The 18,132-nt window shown below is 38.7% G+C and overlaps 2 long non-coding RNA genes across 3 annotated transcripts in view; one reads left to right on the top strand and one right to left on the bottom strand.

The window, feature by feature from the left end:
* Positions 1-18,132, top strand: part of LOC110404572 — a 108,783-nt gene that overhangs the window by 53,122 nt on the left and 37,529 nt on the right. For both annotated transcript variants that reach the window (XR_002442322.1, XR_002442321.1), the window contains one exon: positions 5,053-5,141. This is a non-coding gene — a long non-coding RNA (uncharacterized LOC110404572). The remainder of the gene's footprint in view (positions 1-5,052; positions 5,142-18,132) is intronic.
* LOC110404574 lies at positions 6,241-16,264 on the bottom strand. The gene is made up of 3 exons (XR_002442324.1): positions 16,232-16,264; positions 15,405-15,539; positions 6,241-12,007 (listed from the first exon to the last, which is right to left on the bottom strand). It is a non-coding gene; the product is annotated as an uncharacterized LOC110404574 (long non-coding RNA).

Raw genomic sequence — 18,132 nt, 5'->3', positions numbered from 1 at the left:
ATACAGGTGAAGAAGAGAAATGGCTTTTATGCTGGATAATCTTACTATGACAGTAAACTTCAGAATCACCATATTTACAAGTTAGCAGCTGTTGATGTATTAAAATATTTGAAAATGAATGTCAGTTAAAATGCAGTAGAAAAGTATAGGTATTTCTTTTTTAATTAAACCAATTATAATACCAATCTTGTTAAATTTTGTAGAAAACATGTTGAATCTTCTGAGTTTCTGCAAATTACACTGGAGTTTGTGGAAAAAAATGTGTACCCTTAGACCTTTGTTCACAGCTGAATGTGAGTTAGTGGACATCAGTTCTCATCGATACGGTTTTGGTGTTCCATATTACAGGCTGATGGTAGTGCTGACCGTCCTTGCTGGAAGTCATTAATTTTACCTCCTTATCAGAAAAGGAATTTCACACTTGCTCAAAGTGGAAGACAGTGCTTCACTTGTAAAGCCCAGGTAGGGGCTGAGAACTGACCACTTCATTGGAGTGTCCCTAAGTCATAGAAAAGTAATTTTCCTGGGACAATTTTCCAGAAGCTATTTTGCACAGTGCAAAGCCAAAAAATGAATCAGAAATGCTGCTGGCTATCACTCTGCTGAACTGGTGCTATTCACCTGTTCAGTGGATAATACTATAGACATACCATTATACTCACAGTTCTTAAATATTTATTAGGTAAGCATATTAATTTAGTTCTCTCTAATTTTGTTTCACTGAGATTTAAAACTGTTACCTCACAGAATTAGTTTTTATGAGATTTATAACTAGAGAAATAGTAAAAGTGTGAAAGAGCAAATTGTTCCGTTCTGCCTGTAGATCATTAGAAAATGTGCCTACAGAATTCTAATTTCACAATATTTCTTAATAATGGTGATGTAAGTATTACGTGTAGCAGAAGGAGCTCAGCTTGACTGTTCAGATTGCAGATGGAACTTTAGCTGTTGGCAATGTGAAGTTCTATATTTGACTTAAAAATTCCCATGAATGCTGATGCAGAGAAATAATCATGGAACAGAACAAATTGGAAAACTGGAAGTCAAACTCAGCTGCATGCATTACCTTCCACTTCAACTGAAGTTTTCTTGACACTGCCAATGTCTGACTAATGGTTTGAAATGCCAAATAGAATGCAGTACGGCTTCCAGACCTGAGGACGGGATGCTATTCGTGCGAGTTATTAGTTTATAGGCTTCAATACGTATTGAGTTTTCAAAAGCAAAAGCAGACATGAAATATCTACAGAAATGTATAATAAAATTTTAATGGACGTATGAAAGGACAGAATTAAGAAATTTCTGGAATACTGCTACACTAGCACTGTCCTCTAGCTGTTCTCAACCTCCTGGCTGCCTGTACTCCTTAGAGTTTCAGAGCTTTTGAAATGCTGTACTATGATGTAAGGGTTATATTGTATCCATTTATGTAAAGCATCAGTTATCTAAAGCATCCTGCTACTATACCTGGTAGGAAAAAATGAACACTGGAAAGAGCTTCTTAGGTATTTCTGAAAGAGCAAATGAGAACGTACCTCATTTTGCTAAAGTACATTTACTGTACAGGACAAAAAGCAGTGACAATATCTATTTAGAAAAAATGATAAAGTGTTTGTAATTTGCTGCTAAGAATGCCCAAAGCCATGTCTACTGTCAGTGTGTGTTGTAAGGTTGTGGGACAATGTCCAGGGCACATCTTGACATTCATTTTCACTTGACACACAAATTAAGCTAAGAGAACTATCTTATGAGTGATATAAACTTATCCCAAACCAAACTTGCATTAGATTGTCATCTTAATACCTAGTTTCCCTTTCTCTGTAGATCACCTCAAATTATTTCCATATGACACTACATGCTATCTGCTGTTATCGATGAATTGCTGATTCAAGTGATTTGGTTTCCTGTACAGTGGCCTCCCTTTTGCCAGGCATGATGTACTAAGGATCTGAAAAGAAAGCAGGGAGAGCAGAATTGACTTCGAGGGCAGACAGAGGTTTCTTTTCATGAGGGAAGAGACTGTCTCTTGGCTTTTGAGGAGATGGGAAGTAGAAATTTGCATTCGTTTTGTGGAATGAAAGTACCATTCTTACTGTGGTTCTGCACACACGTAGGCCTCCCCGCTGGAGGAGCTGCATATAGACACTGTGTGTTCTGTCGGGAAATAGCTCTGAGGAAAGGTAGGCTGCATAATATACGGAAGAGGACTGAAAGGTCATGAAAGAAATTTACACAGTGAGAGAGAGAGGAGAAATAAAGGCATTCAATGGAAGGAGTATTAGCATTTAAAATACATTTATGTGAAAACACAGCAAAAAGGAAGGACTTGATAATAAGACAGGAAATTACAAATGAAAAGTAAACAATATTAAGATGAGGGAAAAGAGTTCTTACACCCTTGGGAGACTGTAGCCATAAGCAAGTAAGTAATGCTTTCTAGAGTCCTTTTAGAAGTGTAATGCAAAATGATCACTACAAGAATCTTCTTATATGTCAGTTAGCCTTAAGCTTTGGCATGTTTGCTCTCCACCCTAACGTGTACAGAAAGGATCAAAACCTGTGCTTCTTGTCATGTGTCATTGCTTAGCGATCTGCTTCTGTTGAGAATCTGTTCCCATAGCAACACTGCTATCGCATTACAGGCTAGGTATGTCAGTATAGCAAGTTGAAATTACATTTGTGTGTACCTACTTTGTATGATTAAACATACACACACATTATGTTGGTATGTAGGTGGTGTCCCGTATGTATGTTTAGGAGCCCAGGACATGTGGTTGGTATCTTTTCCTACCCTGAATTAAGTACATATGAGGGCTGCTCCAGAAGTAACGCTTCCTGTTTCATTATGTTGGCCCATGTTGTCAGAGGCAGATGGTGGTGGTACGGCAGTGAAGGATGAACGTTCCCACCAATATTCCATTACATGTTGTTGCTGTGTGACAGATGGCAGCAGAGGGGCAGTCTGACAAAATGGCGACTGACACGGAAGCCTGTATGTAGCAAAGGTGTGGAATTGAATTCCTCCATGCAGAGAAAAATGCAGCCACTGACACTTGCTGAATGTTTATGGAGGCCAACCAGTGGATGTGAGCACAGTAACGTTGTGGGTGGTGCGTTTCAGCAGTGGTGACAGCAGCAGCGGGTCACCTCCACTGGTGCAGATTTTAAGGAGCGCAGCGTGCAGGCTCTTTTTCATCACTGACAAAAATGCATAGCTAATGGTGGCAACTGTGCTGAGAAATAGAATTTTACAGCTGAGAATTTGATCTATCATATAATGTTATTGTGCTCTTTGTATCCAGAAACTCTCTTTGTAGTTTCTATAGAAGTAAATGGAAGGCATTGCTTTGGGAGCAACCTCCATACTATAACTTCAGGAAGAAATACACTGAAACAATACCACTGACCCTAAAGTTGGAAGATTTACGAGTATAGATTGATTTCATAATTAGCTATATATTTTAAGAGGTTTCAAAACATTTTTTGAAAAGAAGAAATATTCTCTGGAAGTAGATAATGTATTGCAAACCTGGAATTCTTTGTCTTATAAAGATTTACATCTGACTTAGGTAGGTATAAGCTACATCTGAGTAACTGTTGTGATAACCTGGTTTCAGCTTTGTTCAGTTCTACACACTGGATTGGCTTAATGGAGAACTAAGCTGTTGTGATTGTGCCTCGTAAACATTAGAATTGTGTTTATTTCTAAATAATCTGTCCATGGTTCTTTCCATGGTCGCTGTAGAGACCACTGTCATTTTACCTAGTCGTAAAGGTTATATTGGGTGTCTCAAAAGGTAAGTAGAGTGACTGGATTTTGAAACTAGAATTCTAATGACAGGTTCTGGTGGAAATTCGAAGTGTGTTTAACAATTCCTGGTCCAAATACTAGGATAGAAAACCAGCAAACAAGAAATTAACATAGTAAAACACACAGTAGAGGGCAGAAACTAAATTTTGTACCAACTCTCTTCCTTCGTTTATTAGTGGGAAATGTGGTATGCTCCAGCTATCTCATGCTTGAATTACTTGAATACAGTGCAGCTGCAGCTCCACATCTTTTTCCAGCTCTTTTAAAAAGCTGAGTGTTTTCATGCAAGTATAGCAGCTGCCCAGGAACCATTAATTCTCAGTTTTACCCTGCAAAACAGGCAGGTGTTTTTCAGCAGCTGCAGGGGGGGAGACATTGTTTTCTCCCAGGTGAATATAGTGAAGTAATTAACTACTCTTTAATGGGGCTTTGCAATTTCCTGCCTTTTAGTTGATCTTATATAACAGTTTGGGATGCTCTCAGTGTTCTGTACTTCAGCCAGTGCTGAGTGTTATGACTGATAGCAGTCATGCTAATGCATATGTAGCAGGTTAAGTGGCTCTCTAACTAGTATTCCTGTACTCATTTCCCCCTCATCAGTATCAACTAAGGAACTGCATTGTCACAGGGAAAACTACAGGAGTAGACTATTGTTCTTTGCTTCAAGCTTCAGATGGTATGGTAATGTACTTTCAGTACATACAAGGCAGTAGTGATAAATTGTTTTTGTGTACCTACTGGAGAGAAGACAGGAATTCTGTGTACTTTTGTAGCAGTTAAGCATGAGATTAGAATAAAGCTTTTTATACGTAGCTAGATGTAAGACTCTTAAAAACAACTGGAATGTATTGATATAGACCTTTGAAAACCAAATAACTTAAGTAGCTGCTATGGCTAGTTTAGATGTAGGTAGTCTATCCTCATTGCCAGGGAAGTGCAGGAGATGTGTGTTTCCTGTCACTTTCTTGCCCTAGTTTTCTATTGCTCTGAAGTGCACTTTTAGACTATATCCAGCCACCATGTTTTAGTGCCAGCCGCAGAAGCTGCAGTGCTTAATAATGCTGGTGCAATGTAACTCTGTAACTAAGTACTTTTCTTTGAAATAGGGAGATTAACTATCTTTTTCATGAATTTTTTTCTGGAAAAGATTTTTGACTCGAGCATTATGTGTTGGTGTTTTGTGGCTGTTGTGTTGTTGTTGTTGTTGTTTTTTAACTGTGTATATGCATTCATTTTTTTAGCCATTGATCAAGAAAGAGCCTGAAATGAAATGTATCAGAAACAATGAGCGAAGGAAGAACTGCTTGGAGTGTTGCAAAATGTTTTCAAGGTAACTTAACATTTCTAAAAATGTGTCAAGTATGCTGTGAAACTCCTATGAATACTCAGTTCCAAGCTGAAGGATTACTGTGAACTTACTTTTAGATTGATAAATCCACAGTTTTACTTATTCATGTTTACAGTTCTTATTGTAGCTGGGTTGCAAAATGAAATATTTGAAGAACTAGTATTCTAAGTAGTAGTTTAGATTAAAAAAAAATTAAATTCTACTCCTGTCTAATGCCTTATTTAAAAGAAAAGAAGATGGCTGGCAGGTTTCATTAAAAAGGATCCAGGAAACGGTAGATGTGGGAAACCACTCTCATCTCACTAGAATTTTTTTTATTTCATATTGCCCTGAGCAGCCAATGCTCAAGAGACTCCGCAGAACACCTGATATGAATAAACACTGTAAAATATTTTAAGTCATTGCAAGTCCAAGCACATCATAAGCCTTATAATAATGATTAAAACACATAACGAGCAAGTAGTGCTACTTAATATAAAGTGAAAAGAACCTGCTGTGACTTACTGAGTTACCTGTTGTTTGCCATTCTCCATGGGATATCTCAGTGTGCAAGTGTCTCTTAATAAATATGTACTACTAATGGCTTAATCAGATTCACAGAAAAATCTTTCAGCAGAAGCGCTGTAAGAATTTTTTTAAGCTTAGCAACAAAGTTTGAACACAGAAGTAAGTATTTAACTGTATTTGAAGGAAGGATCTTTGTTTTAGAATGGTTTAGATCAAAGCAAACTACTCTGCTCGCGTTTGAAGAAGGATCACAAAGCAGCATAATTATTTTTTGAATCTTAGTACTATTTCAAACTAGATAAATTATGGGTTCAATTTAAAGAAGTCTGTAACTGTGTAAAACAAAACCATCTCATTACGTAAATTATTAGAAATTACTCAGGCTTTTGAATAATTTGCTCTACAGAGATTATGCTACAGACTAAGCATGTATATCATAGAACCATAGAATGGCCTGGGTTGAAAAGGACCATAATGATGATCTAGTTTCAACCCCCCTGCTGAGTGCAGGGTCGCCAACCACTGGACCAGGCTGCCCAGAGCCACGTCCAGCCTGGCCTTCAATGCCTCCAGGGACGGGTCGTCCACCTCCTCTCTGGGCAACCTGTTCCAGCACAAGCTGATTCTAGCAGTTTAAGATGTAGCTGTGTGTCTGAGGGAATATTTCCATAGAAATCTCTGTATTTGTCCTCCAGTAAAGGAATGAGCCAACTTTAAAAGGAGAAAAAAGTACAATCAAAAAGCATTAATAATTCAATACTGAGTATATGTTGTGCGTACAATTAAGCAAGTTTCAATCCTTGGTTTCTAGAAACATTAACATTTCAATCTGCATACATTTTTGAATATAGCAATGCTTGATTTATTAAAAATATGCAAAGGTTCAAAACCACAGCATACTGAAGTAGAAATCAAGCTTAGTAATGTGTGGTGAATTCCTTGAAAATGTGCCACCTTAGCTGAGAGATTTTTGCGTTGCAATTTTTACTTTTAATCAAACAATAAAACAATTTATTGCATATGTAGTAATAATTTAGTAGTAACAGATTCAAAGCTGCATAACACTATTTCTCTTGCCAACTTTCTGTGTAAAATGGCACAAATCACTGAACTCTGCACATCTCCCTCTCTTCATCCATCTGTATATGCTATGCTACCTTATGGCTGACTTGACTGTAGTTCAGAATTGAACAAACCATTGGTTTTCCTGAAATAAAGGGGCAGGTTCTCTATTGACCCCAAAGAGAATAGGATGACATCCAGCATTTCTGTAATTGTATAAATGCTAATTAGGTGTCCGGATCAGATTATTTTCATTCACAGTTTCCCATATGAAAAACTTGTAGCCAAGGACTTCCCCTTCTGTGCCTGGCTGCATTAAATCCCTCAGAACATTGCGTTAGTAAAGAGCAGGTTGCGCAGATCCAGATCAGATAGCTTACCTCGAGATGTACACCTTGCATTGTGTAACAATATTACCTAAAAAAATTAGATGAAAATCCTATTGAATTCTGGAGATTTGTATTAAAAGAGTTGCAGATTGTTTCCACCTAGAAGGTGCCTGCATCAAATCAGCCCTGATCTGACAAGCACACGTTGCTATGGCAATGCAGACTATTGGATGTTAATACCCTGCTCCAGCTATCTGACAAATACGAGCTCTAAGAACCGCGAGACGCATTTTCATTTTTCAAAGCTTGTGTCTGCTATACTTTTCCCTCAAACACTTAATGGCAAAGAACCATTTTTTTTTTTCTTACAATACTTTTTTGGGTTGCAGATTAAGTTTAGCTTAGCTTCAAACTTCCATACAATGTGTTTATGAATAAAATGGCTGAATTTAAAAAAGAAAAGCCTTGTAGTTTACAGGATTCTGGTCTACTGATGTTTCTGTTAAGCTTCCCTTGTTTAAGTACTCACTTGATCGGAATCCTTTGTGTAACTAGTGTTAAAAGGCAACAAAGGTTTTTTGTTTGTTTGTTTTCTAAAAGCCCGCATTTGTAACGTTTAAGTGCATGGTTTAAACCTACAGCGAAATGAAAACTAGTTTAAGTCAGCTTGTCTTTTACCTTTTGCATTTTGTGATAAGTAATTCTCTGCTAAATCAGAAAATGAGTATTCATTGCAACAAAAACAGAAGATTACCTTCATGTAAATTAAACATATGAGTTTTTTTTTTTCACCTTGCCAGTCTTGCTGGACATACCTAAAAAGGCAGGAAATCTTGGACACTAGATCTCAAAAGTATAATTCCCCTCAAACATCATATAGGAAATACTCACATAAAACATCTGCTTCTACAACTACTCTGCATGCCCCAGTGAGAAGATGCACCTCAAAAAGCCCAAGAGCATATAGGCAGATTTTCAGTTCTTACCAGAGATACATTTGTACATCGTTATTTATTTAACTTCAACCTTACTGCATGTCATAAATCTTTGGCAGGTGGGTTAAAGATGAGTTTTCCGCGTGTTTTCTCAGGAATTGCTTTGTAAACCATAAAGTACAAAGGTCACAGTGACATTAGTTACCATGAGCTTGCTGTCAGACTTAATCTAGGACAACTAAAGCTGCAAACAGGAGGGCATCTTGGTTCAAAGAGGTTATTATTTTTTTTTATATTTTATTTTTTTTAAAAGCTGTGCTTACATGCATAGAACTTAATGGCAATTTCTGCAGATTTTACACTGTTATAATGTAAAGCATATAGTATAGCATAATTCCATTCTCTAACAGAAAATTTTATATCTGGATTTACACCTAATATACACACTGATTTCAGACGACATTCCTTTTGCCTCCTGCTCCCCAATTTAGCAGTACTACACAGTTACTGTACAAACTAATGACTTCCTAGATTTCCTTTAGACCTTGTTAATATTTTCTACTGCAAAAATAGTGTATCCTTAAATCTCAAAGGGTTTTACTGCAGTACACCAATATTGTGATGTCTCTCAATAACTGCTAGAAGTTTACCTTCATTCCAAAGAAAATGAAGAATTATATGAAATATACATTAAAATAGTTAGTTACATTTTCTTCTTTCAGTGTTTAGATCACTGCTGATGTGGAATTGGCTTTGTAAGTGAAAGAAAATTTCCCTTGTTGCTATTTAAAATTGTTGAAAATGTTTTTTGTCTTAAAGTTTACAGGGTTTTTAGCAAGAATTTCAAGAAGTATTTGCATAATAGACAACTAACTGCATGGTATGCAGAATAGACTTCTGCCAGATGAAAAACCTTTTTGCAGGAATCCACTTTAAATAACTAAATACCCATTTCTTGACTTTCCTAGTCTTTGTACTGTTATTTCTTATGAATACAAGTCTTCTGAAGACAAGCCTAGCCCGTATCTGATTGAAGGCTGTTTCATGTGTTGTTTTAAACTTGAATGTGAATTCAGAGAGAGATCCAAGTGGTTTTTACTTAGGTCAATCTCAGATACTCTATTAGTCTTTTTTATTATTATTATTTGGGGGTTTTGTGGAGCTGGGGGCAAAGCAGTTTATTTTTCCAGGACATGATTTACTTACTTATCTAAAAATGAAGAAAAGAATCTGATCATTAGTCCTAGGAGTCCTAGGTTAACTTGTACAGTGAGAATGTAATTAAGAATTTCACAACTCTCCATCCTGTTCTGCAGCAAAAGCAGTGAGCTTGCTTGTTTCATGAGCATATTTACTGTAATAGAAAATAAAATATGTAATTGGTAGCTTTCTTATTTTATCTTACAACTGCAGATAATATTAGTACCACTTAAATAAGGAAAATAATTTGTAAAGCAAACTTGCAAAATACATTGTCTGCATACTCAGTGTGTCTCAATCAAATGCATTGGCTATGCCAGATCGTTTCCTAACTGGCAGTTAGATGAGAAAAATCAGTCCCAAAAGGAATCTTAGTTTCCATGGAGCTACTCTGCTCTTCATGGATGTGTTGTAGGTTAGAACTGTACTGTAGATTGTAAAAGCAGCACTGAAATAAATGGAGGCAGGCTATGCGCAAAGGTTTTAGGGAATAAAAAAATTAAACAATGAAGAATACATAGCATTTAGCACAGGTAAATACTTCTACAGTATTCACATTATTCTCCCAGCCTTGTCAGGTAGATAAGCCAGCATCCATGCACCCTAATGTATTTGGAATAATTGGGTCTCCCTTGTAAATCCAATTATAAACAATATTATCAGAGGCTTATTAAGAGTGTAATTACTGGCTTTGGAAACATCTGTGACCAAGCAGTGCCATTCTGGAACTGCTGCTGAAAGCCACACGCAATGTTAAAGCATCATGTAATAAGCCTATAAAGCAAATGTAATTATATAAGGCAGAAATTTTGCCAAGTACTAGAAACAGACAATCCAGTAGCAAATTGTAAGTTATGCTTTCTTTTATATATACCTTATTATTTAAGTGCAAATTTTACTCAATGAGCGGAATTCCACAGCAAAGGTAATGAGAAGACTTAAGTGTAGTAAACCAAGGTTTGATTTTTGTGTGAAAATAAACACACCAATTTGCAATCAGTTGTGACTGCTTAAAGTTGCAGCGCTCAGTCAGGGTACTTTGGACTCAGCCTGTCCAAAGGGCTAGCCCTGATGCTCTGCTGCTCTAGAATCACACAGACACAGCTGTCTTTCCCTTCTATAGCTGCCCAGCATTAGAATTCATATCATGTTTGTTTTTTTTTTTTTAAATTAACAATTCACTTGTCTGATCTCAGGTGCTTCTAGCACCTGTATGCACTAGGAAGAAAAGTTGTTCCTTGTGGGTTATACATGATCAACAGATTGCCTTCTAGGTTGATATGGATAGCAATTCGATAGGACAAGCAGGCTGAAGTGACTGTGACAATGCTGCTTGTATGAAGCAAGCTTTTCCCTGCGTTAGTAAGATGAGAGCTTGCTGCTGCATCTCTAAGTGAGGCGTGATTTTAGAGCCCTACACTGCATTTCTGCATTAATACATAGGAAAAACTGATAAAATTTTAGTCATTGTTACCACCTCAAAGCTTACTTGCTATAGTACTCATTTCTACTTTCTCTATGAGAACTATAGCTTTTCCAATTATAGTTGCTACAGCTTGTTTAAAACACAAAAGCCATACTCATTTTTTCATATTTAATTAAAATTTTTGTGTTGACCCCGACCTTCTTTTTTCTGGTCGTCTTTCAAATACATAAACTCTTCTGCTCTTTATTCTTTCTCCTGTTCTGTGTGATTTCTAGTGCAACAGTATGTGCTGGTCTACCATAAAATACAGATGGTTTTCAGTTAAGCTGTAGCAGAATTGTAAATCTTAATGAATACTGGATAGCGACTGGCAACTGCAAGCTTTGAGTTGTTTTGGGAGCTGGTTCATCATCTTTCAGCACAATTTTGTTTGTTAAATTTAAAGAGAAGAGGAAGTGGGAGTAAAGACAGGTTTGCATCAAGAATGTAGCACTTCTATTCAGCCTTGAAATAACTCTGTAAAGAAAGAATGCTTAGGAGGTAATAATTGGAACGAGTAATGGAATACGTAAATAAAGAGCAAGTGCATTTTCAAGTGATTCAGTACCTTCCTCTGTTCTAAAGTTTGCCCACCCACTCCTACATACCACCTCCTGCGGTCCAGGACATTTTAATGCGATGTGGGAGGTTAGCATACAAATTCCTACTGACTACATTTGTGCATTGCTTCCTACACACCTTTTGAAATAGGGTCCCTTATTTAGAAAAGTTAATGAGTATTATAGATATGTCCCAAACTGCAAATGCAGTGGGTTGACAATAACGTGTTACATCCATTTGTAATTACTTGGCACTTCATGTTTTTGTGCTGTTTTTTTTATTCTTAACTTTGTTACTAAGACAAGTTGGTGCACCAATTACAAGCAGTCATAACTTGTGGAAGGGTGATATTGCATTGAGGGCTGGGAAGACAGATGCTGTATCTTGAAACAAGTACCTTGCAAAGGAGCCTGTCCAGTGAAGTTAAACGTGTTCTGGTGTTGAACCACTACCTGTATAGATTATAGATAGAGCTTAGTAGAAAACAGATTTCTCTGCAATAACTCCATAACAGTAGCACAATAAAGATGACATAAGTCAACCCTGAGGAAGTAATTAACAGTATATCGGTACAATTTAGTGACAAGTCTTAAGAGCGTATGTGCCTTGGGCTGATTCAGTTATTTTTCCGTCTTACAAGATGCTAACTCCTGTTTCCAGAAGGCAGCCAGAGGTTCTGATCTATTTGGGCAGAACACATTCCTGATACGCAGTTGGAGCTCAAGGCAGCTCGAGTTTTCAGGTCTATTTCTGTGTACCAGGTTCCTGGTTCACAACTGGGGCTCAGTGCTGTTAAAGTAAAACAGGTAGAACATAAGGACAGGTTTAAACCCACAGCCTCTCATTATTTATCATAACTTGTGTAATTTGAGCAGTTGAAATACAGCCCTTCCTGTTTGCCACTTTTCTGCATTAAAGTAGTTTTTATGGGCTGTTAGTATGTTACTAATCAGTGTGAGCCAGGCCCTGCCTTCTGCTGATTAGTGAAACTAGACAAGTCAGTTTAATTTCTTAATTTACTAACTGGAGTACAGGAAATAGAAACAAAGAACAAACAATAACAAATTAAGTTGTTTCCTCCTCTACTGATCTGAAACTTTTGAAAAAAATTAATACGTTTAGTATTTACAAAAATCTTTCCAAAGGGAATATGCTTATGGTATTTTATTCTAATCCATTAAGGTATCCTGCTTCTTAAAGGCCTGATGCTAAATATTTATTCCAGAGAACACCCCTAGGGAAGTCTGGCTGTTTCACCTGTAAACAAATATGGTTACGTTAAACCTTAAGAAGCATTGCAAAAGCCATCTAGTTGAAAAACTAAATACCTTTGTAGTCTACTTAATGAAGGGGAGGGATACAAGTAGGGAATCATAACAGCAGTATTTCTTGTGCTCCTCATTGCACTGGGCTTCAGTGGGAAAAAAAAAAAAAAAACAAAAAACCACAAAAAACACATTGCTACTGCTTTGTCATACCTGGCCTGCAACTGACAAACACTGTAATTCCTTGAGAAGACTGAATTATTGCGTGAACTAACAGAAAGCTGTGGGCTTTCATTAGTTTTACCTCATTTCTTTCTTTAAAACAAAACAAAACCACAACAGTCTCTAACTTTTGCTTTGGATCTAAGTGATTCCTCACTTCATCTGTATAGAATATAATCCCCAGAGACAAATTTTCCTCCTCAGGAAAGTAACATTTTAAGAAAGATATATATATCTATAAAAGCATATATAACATTTATATAATGTATAAATATAATGTATATTGTTATGTATAGCATAATATATTATTTTTATATTATATATATATTTTTTAAAATGTTTCTTGCCTGAGGAGGAAAGTTTGTCTTTTGGGATTATAGTCTATTTACATATTTTTATATATTTATATATATAGTAGAGATATAGAGATAAAAATAAAATAGAGATATAGAGAAAGATATATATATATATATAAACATAAACTGCAAGCTCTGAAGTTAACTAGAGTTTCAGAATGAACTTTTAGATTCGTTTTGATTTATATGGAAGCATGTGATAACTTGAAGATTCTCAGACAGCTGCAGTCCTTAATGTTAGTGAATCCAACATCAGTCTCTGCTGCCCAAGGCTTTCTAGTTGAAGAGCTCAGAGCTTTAAATTAGTACTTGCTAAGTAGATTTGGGTGTAGTCCAGTCAAATTACAGTAACTGCATTCCAACTAGCTACTAGTTTTTTCCTCATCTCCCCCACAGTCAGAATTTTCTTTCTGCTTTGATGACGTACATTTTAAATGCAAATACATCATACCTGGACAGACATTGTTCTACAGCCCAGCCTCCCATCTCCTCCTCCTGCTTTTCGGACACTAAAATAACATTTCTTCTGATTTCATAGCACCCTTGAGCTCTGAGCTGAATTCTACCTTTGCATGTGCTTTGCTTTTGCAAATCTGTCTTTCCCTGCTAAGAAAGCATAGGTTTTTTGATCTTCATTTGTCTTTAATGAAACATTTGGTCTCTATCCAAAATGAAACTGCGCATAATCTTTGTTATCTATTTGCTTCTGCCTGCCTGGAGGATTTTCAGGTAGTGTTTGTCTTTGGAAGGTTTATTTAAGCTTAAGATGTTGAAATTTTACTAACCATTTAAGCAGTGGGGAAAAAGAAAAGCCAGGGCTCATTGACAAGAACCATGGATGACTGGATTAGGAGCCAAAACTAGACTGAAGGATTTTTAAATGGATGGAGGTGTTTTTAGCTTTATCTTTTATATTTTAGTTGTATTTTTCTTTATTGCATCATAGCCTGTCATAGGAGTACCAAAGGACATACTAGAAACATAAAATATATGAACACCCCCTCTGCAAAGAAAGCTAGAGTGTGTGGAAGAGAAGGTTCTGGGGAGACATTATTGCAGCCCTTCAATAGTTGCAAGTTCCCTTCAAGAAAGATGGAGAAAGGCTTTTCACTAGAGCATGTAGCAATAGTAGAAGGGGTAAAGGTTTTAAACTAAAAGAAGATAGGTATAGATCACACATAAGGAAGTTCTTCCCTTGTAGGGTGGTGAGGTACTGAACAGATTACTGGAAGAGCTGTGGATGCCCCATCTCTGGAAGTGTTTGTGAGCATGGTGGATGAGGCATTCTGGATAGGTCTTTGGGCAGCTTGGCCAAATGGAAGGTGTCCATAGCCATGTCAGGGGATTTGGAACTAGATGCTATTTAAGTTCTCTTCCAACCCAAACCATCCTATGTTCCTATGGAAATGTGAAATGGCACAAACAACAATACCTACAAATAGATGAAAAGATCAAGGATGTATTACTTTGCACGGGATTAGTTACGTTAGGCAAAACGAAATTGCTAACAAGGAATGTTATACAGGAAATACATTCATTCACACATTTTCTCAAATATTCTTTTCTCTGTTAAAGCAGAGCATACCAGCTTTGTCCTTACTTTCCAGCAGGTGATTTGTTCTGTAGACCAAAAATGGTTCACTGAGAAGACATTTACTTTGGAGTTAAAAGTACGCAATTAGATTCTGCCTAGAGGAATTTGAGCAAGTTATCTGTGTCTTTGTGTCAGATAGGAACAACAGTGCTTCCCTGCACTTCCCTGCAACATCTAGAGATGTTGCAAGACCTAAGCAGTTACTATTGAAGTGAGGATCTCACCTAGAGATTGATGTTCTTTGCTTTATTATTTTACCCTCACTCAAACCTCTTGAACGCTTCATTATACAATTTCCCCTTCCAAAGATATTCCAGAGATACTTACAAACACCTGAATTGTGTAAAGCAGGGGTAATCAGTCCATGTCTTGTGACTTATAGGTGCATATTTTTGTTTTGTACATATTTGGACTGTGAAACCGTCATGTGGATAGGCAGAGATCCCTTACTAGCCTTGTCTCTGAGCTATTTTCAGATTCTGCTGTCATCTTTACTCTGCTAGGGTCATTATCTCAATGAAAAAGATATCTACTAGTCTCCATTTACACTGGAACAAAGGAGATGCTAACAACAATAAGCCGCCTCTGAACGATGGTACCCACTCAGTTTGGCAAGAATCATATTTCAGCTATGAAGTGCCTGTTTAGAGTTTGCTGGCATTCTGTTGGACTGTCACTAATTTTATTTGCACACTTGAGGTACCTCTCACTGTTTCTTCAGGTGGGGCATGACAAAATATATCAGACACCTTAAATCTCTTCCAAGTATGGCTGCCAGTCTTGCTAGTTCTGCAGTTTGATGGCTTCACAGTGACTGAGCAGCCTTCCTTCCTCTTCAGTCAGTATCCACACACATTTGTACATCTCTCACCTCAAGGCAAACTCTAAGTAGCAGTTAAAAAAAAAAATAAATCACTTGAACTACAGCAGCATTGCTTTTTTAGGGGGGGAGTGTTTCAGTGTCTTATATTGTAGGCAGAATATGAAACAGCTAGTAAAAAAGCACCAAAATGCCAGAAAGTTCAAAGACTTTGTTGCTGGATTTTTAAAATCACCAAAACTAAAGCATATGAGCATTCAGTCTGTAACACTAACATAAGCAGAAGATACTACTTACTACTACACCAGAAGTATGGTGGAAACACAAAACAGCCTTAGAAAAAATGAGTTGGGATGAGCACCTTTGACTCTTGTATGTCTGGACAGGACAGAACCATCAAAGCTTAAGAATGGCATCTGCCAAAGACAAGATCTTTTACCACTGAATTACGAAAATTGCACTCAAAGGCTGGAGAACTAAGGATTCAAGAAGTCCTACCCTCCCCTACGCCAAGAAAGAGGAAAAAAAACCCACACTTCTAGTTTTCTTAGGAAAGAAGCCTCAGTAAGGTATAGTCAACACTATCACTCCTACAAATTAATACACCGTCCATAATATCATGTTGTAACTCTATAACGTGATGGAAAGAAAGTACAGCACTAATAGTGGGGTGGCAAAGTCTTTGGCTGCAGCAAAGGAGGACAAGCCAAAATGCAGCAGCTGTAGACACAGAAACAAAGGAAAAATGCTGCTTACCTTAGAAAGGCCTCAAGTACACAGAGATCTCCAGCAAGATACCCTTCCTTTTGCTGCCAACCATTAAATGAGGTCTGGGAAGGGGTGGATCCTGGCTCCACCCCTTCCATCACTCAGGTACATTGCATGCACCTGAGCTCCCCTGGGCTGGCCCTGCCTTCCCACCAGGTGCTCCATCACTGCTTCAGGCCGTGACACAGCATTTCTGCTAAACCTATCCTACCGGAGAAAAATGTCCCTTGGTCACAATCACGCCTTCTTCATGTCATCACTTTTGGGCAGTACAGATATTTGTGAGTAACTGTTGTCACAGAGGAAGCGCCAGAAGAGCAATAGTTCATCAAAAATCACTGACAAACACCTTGAAAACTCACTAAGAACCACAGATACTTCCATTGAAGCCAACACCAACCCAACAGCATTACAAAAGCACGGACAGATATTCCACTACCTTTTCTTATTTTTTTAATTGCAAACAAAATACATAGCAGGTCTTGTGACTCATAAATGTTAACAATATCGTATATTCTATAGGTGTCCAAAGCAATTCCTGTTTGTTCAGTGAGGCCCAGGCAAGTCAGAAGCTTGGACAGCCATGCCTTCCTGGGGTCGTAGGAGCCATGTGCCTGGGCTGCTGAATTCCCTTTTGTCTCTCCACGCTCGTCCTCCCAGAATCACTCTGGGGCCTCCTCATCTTTGCTGATTTGCACATCTGCTGGCAGTTGTAACAGAGCTGAGTGTTTGAGGGGGCACATCGGCCTCCGACTCATGCTGGGCAATCCCAGGCATGGCAAGGCCTTCTGCAGCCCTGCCTGCGCACAGAGGCCCTGAAGCGCCCCTATGGGGCAGCTGTGGGGCCGGGGAGAGTTGGCAGCTCACCAGTGCTGGCAGCCAGGGCTGCCTGCAGGGAGCTTGGGGCACATCCCCGCTGAGCGCTCCGCCCGGCCCTCTGTGCCAGGGGAGGCTGAGGAAGGAGACTAGGGAAACTATCTTCTCCAGAAGTGTGGGCAGGCCCTGGAAGGGGCTGCCCAGGGAGGTGGGAGAGACATCGTCCCCTGGAGGTGCTCAAGAAACATTCAGAATTAGTACTGTGAGACACAGACCAGAGGGGAAATACTGGTGCTGCGGGTGCACTCGATTCCATCCTCTGTGTCATTGATGAAGATGTTGAAGAGCACCGGTCCCAAGACCGACCCTTGCAGGACACCACTCGTGACCGGCCTCCACCCAGACATAGAGGTGTCGACCACAACCCTTTGGCTGCGACCAGCCAACCAGTTCTTAATCCACCAAGCAGTCCATCCTTCAAATCCATACCTCTCCAATTTGGAGAGAAGGATGTGGTGAGGGACCATGTCAAAGGCTTTGCAGAAGTCCAGGTAGATGACATCCATCACCCTTCCCCATCCACCGATGCCGTCACTCCATCATAGATGGAGTGCCACCAGATTGGTCAGGCAAGATCTGCCCATGGAGAAGCCATGCTGGCTGTCTCGGATCACCTCTTTTGTCTCGTATGTGCCTTAACACGGTACCCAGGAGGGTCTGCTCCACGATCTGCCCAGGCACAGAGGGGAGGCTCACAGGCCTGTAGTTCCCCGGGTCATCCTGCTTCCCTTTCTTAAAAATGGGAGCGATGTTTCCCTTTTGCCAGCCACCAGGAATTTCACCCGACAGCCATGATTTTTCAAATACAATGGAGAGCAACTCAGCACCTACATCAGCCTATCTCTCTGAGAACCCTGGGATGCATATCACCCAGCCCCAAGGACTTCCACACATTCAGTTTCATGAGGACATCTCGGACTTGTTCCACTGTTACAGTGGGATGGAATCCGCTCCTCTCACCCGCACCAAGAGGTTGTTATGGTTTTGTGATTTTTTGTTGTCGGTATTCCACA

This window comes from Numida meleagris, chromosome 10 (assembly GCF_002078875.1).
Source record: "Numida meleagris isolate 19003 breed g44 Domestic line chromosome 10, NumMel1.0, whole genome shotgun sequence".
NCBI lineage: Eukaryota > Metazoa > Chordata > Aves > Galliformes > Numididae > Numida > Numida meleagris.
The sequence above is the reverse complement of the archived record's forward strand: the minus strand, read 5'-3'. Positions and strand labels throughout refer to the sequence as shown.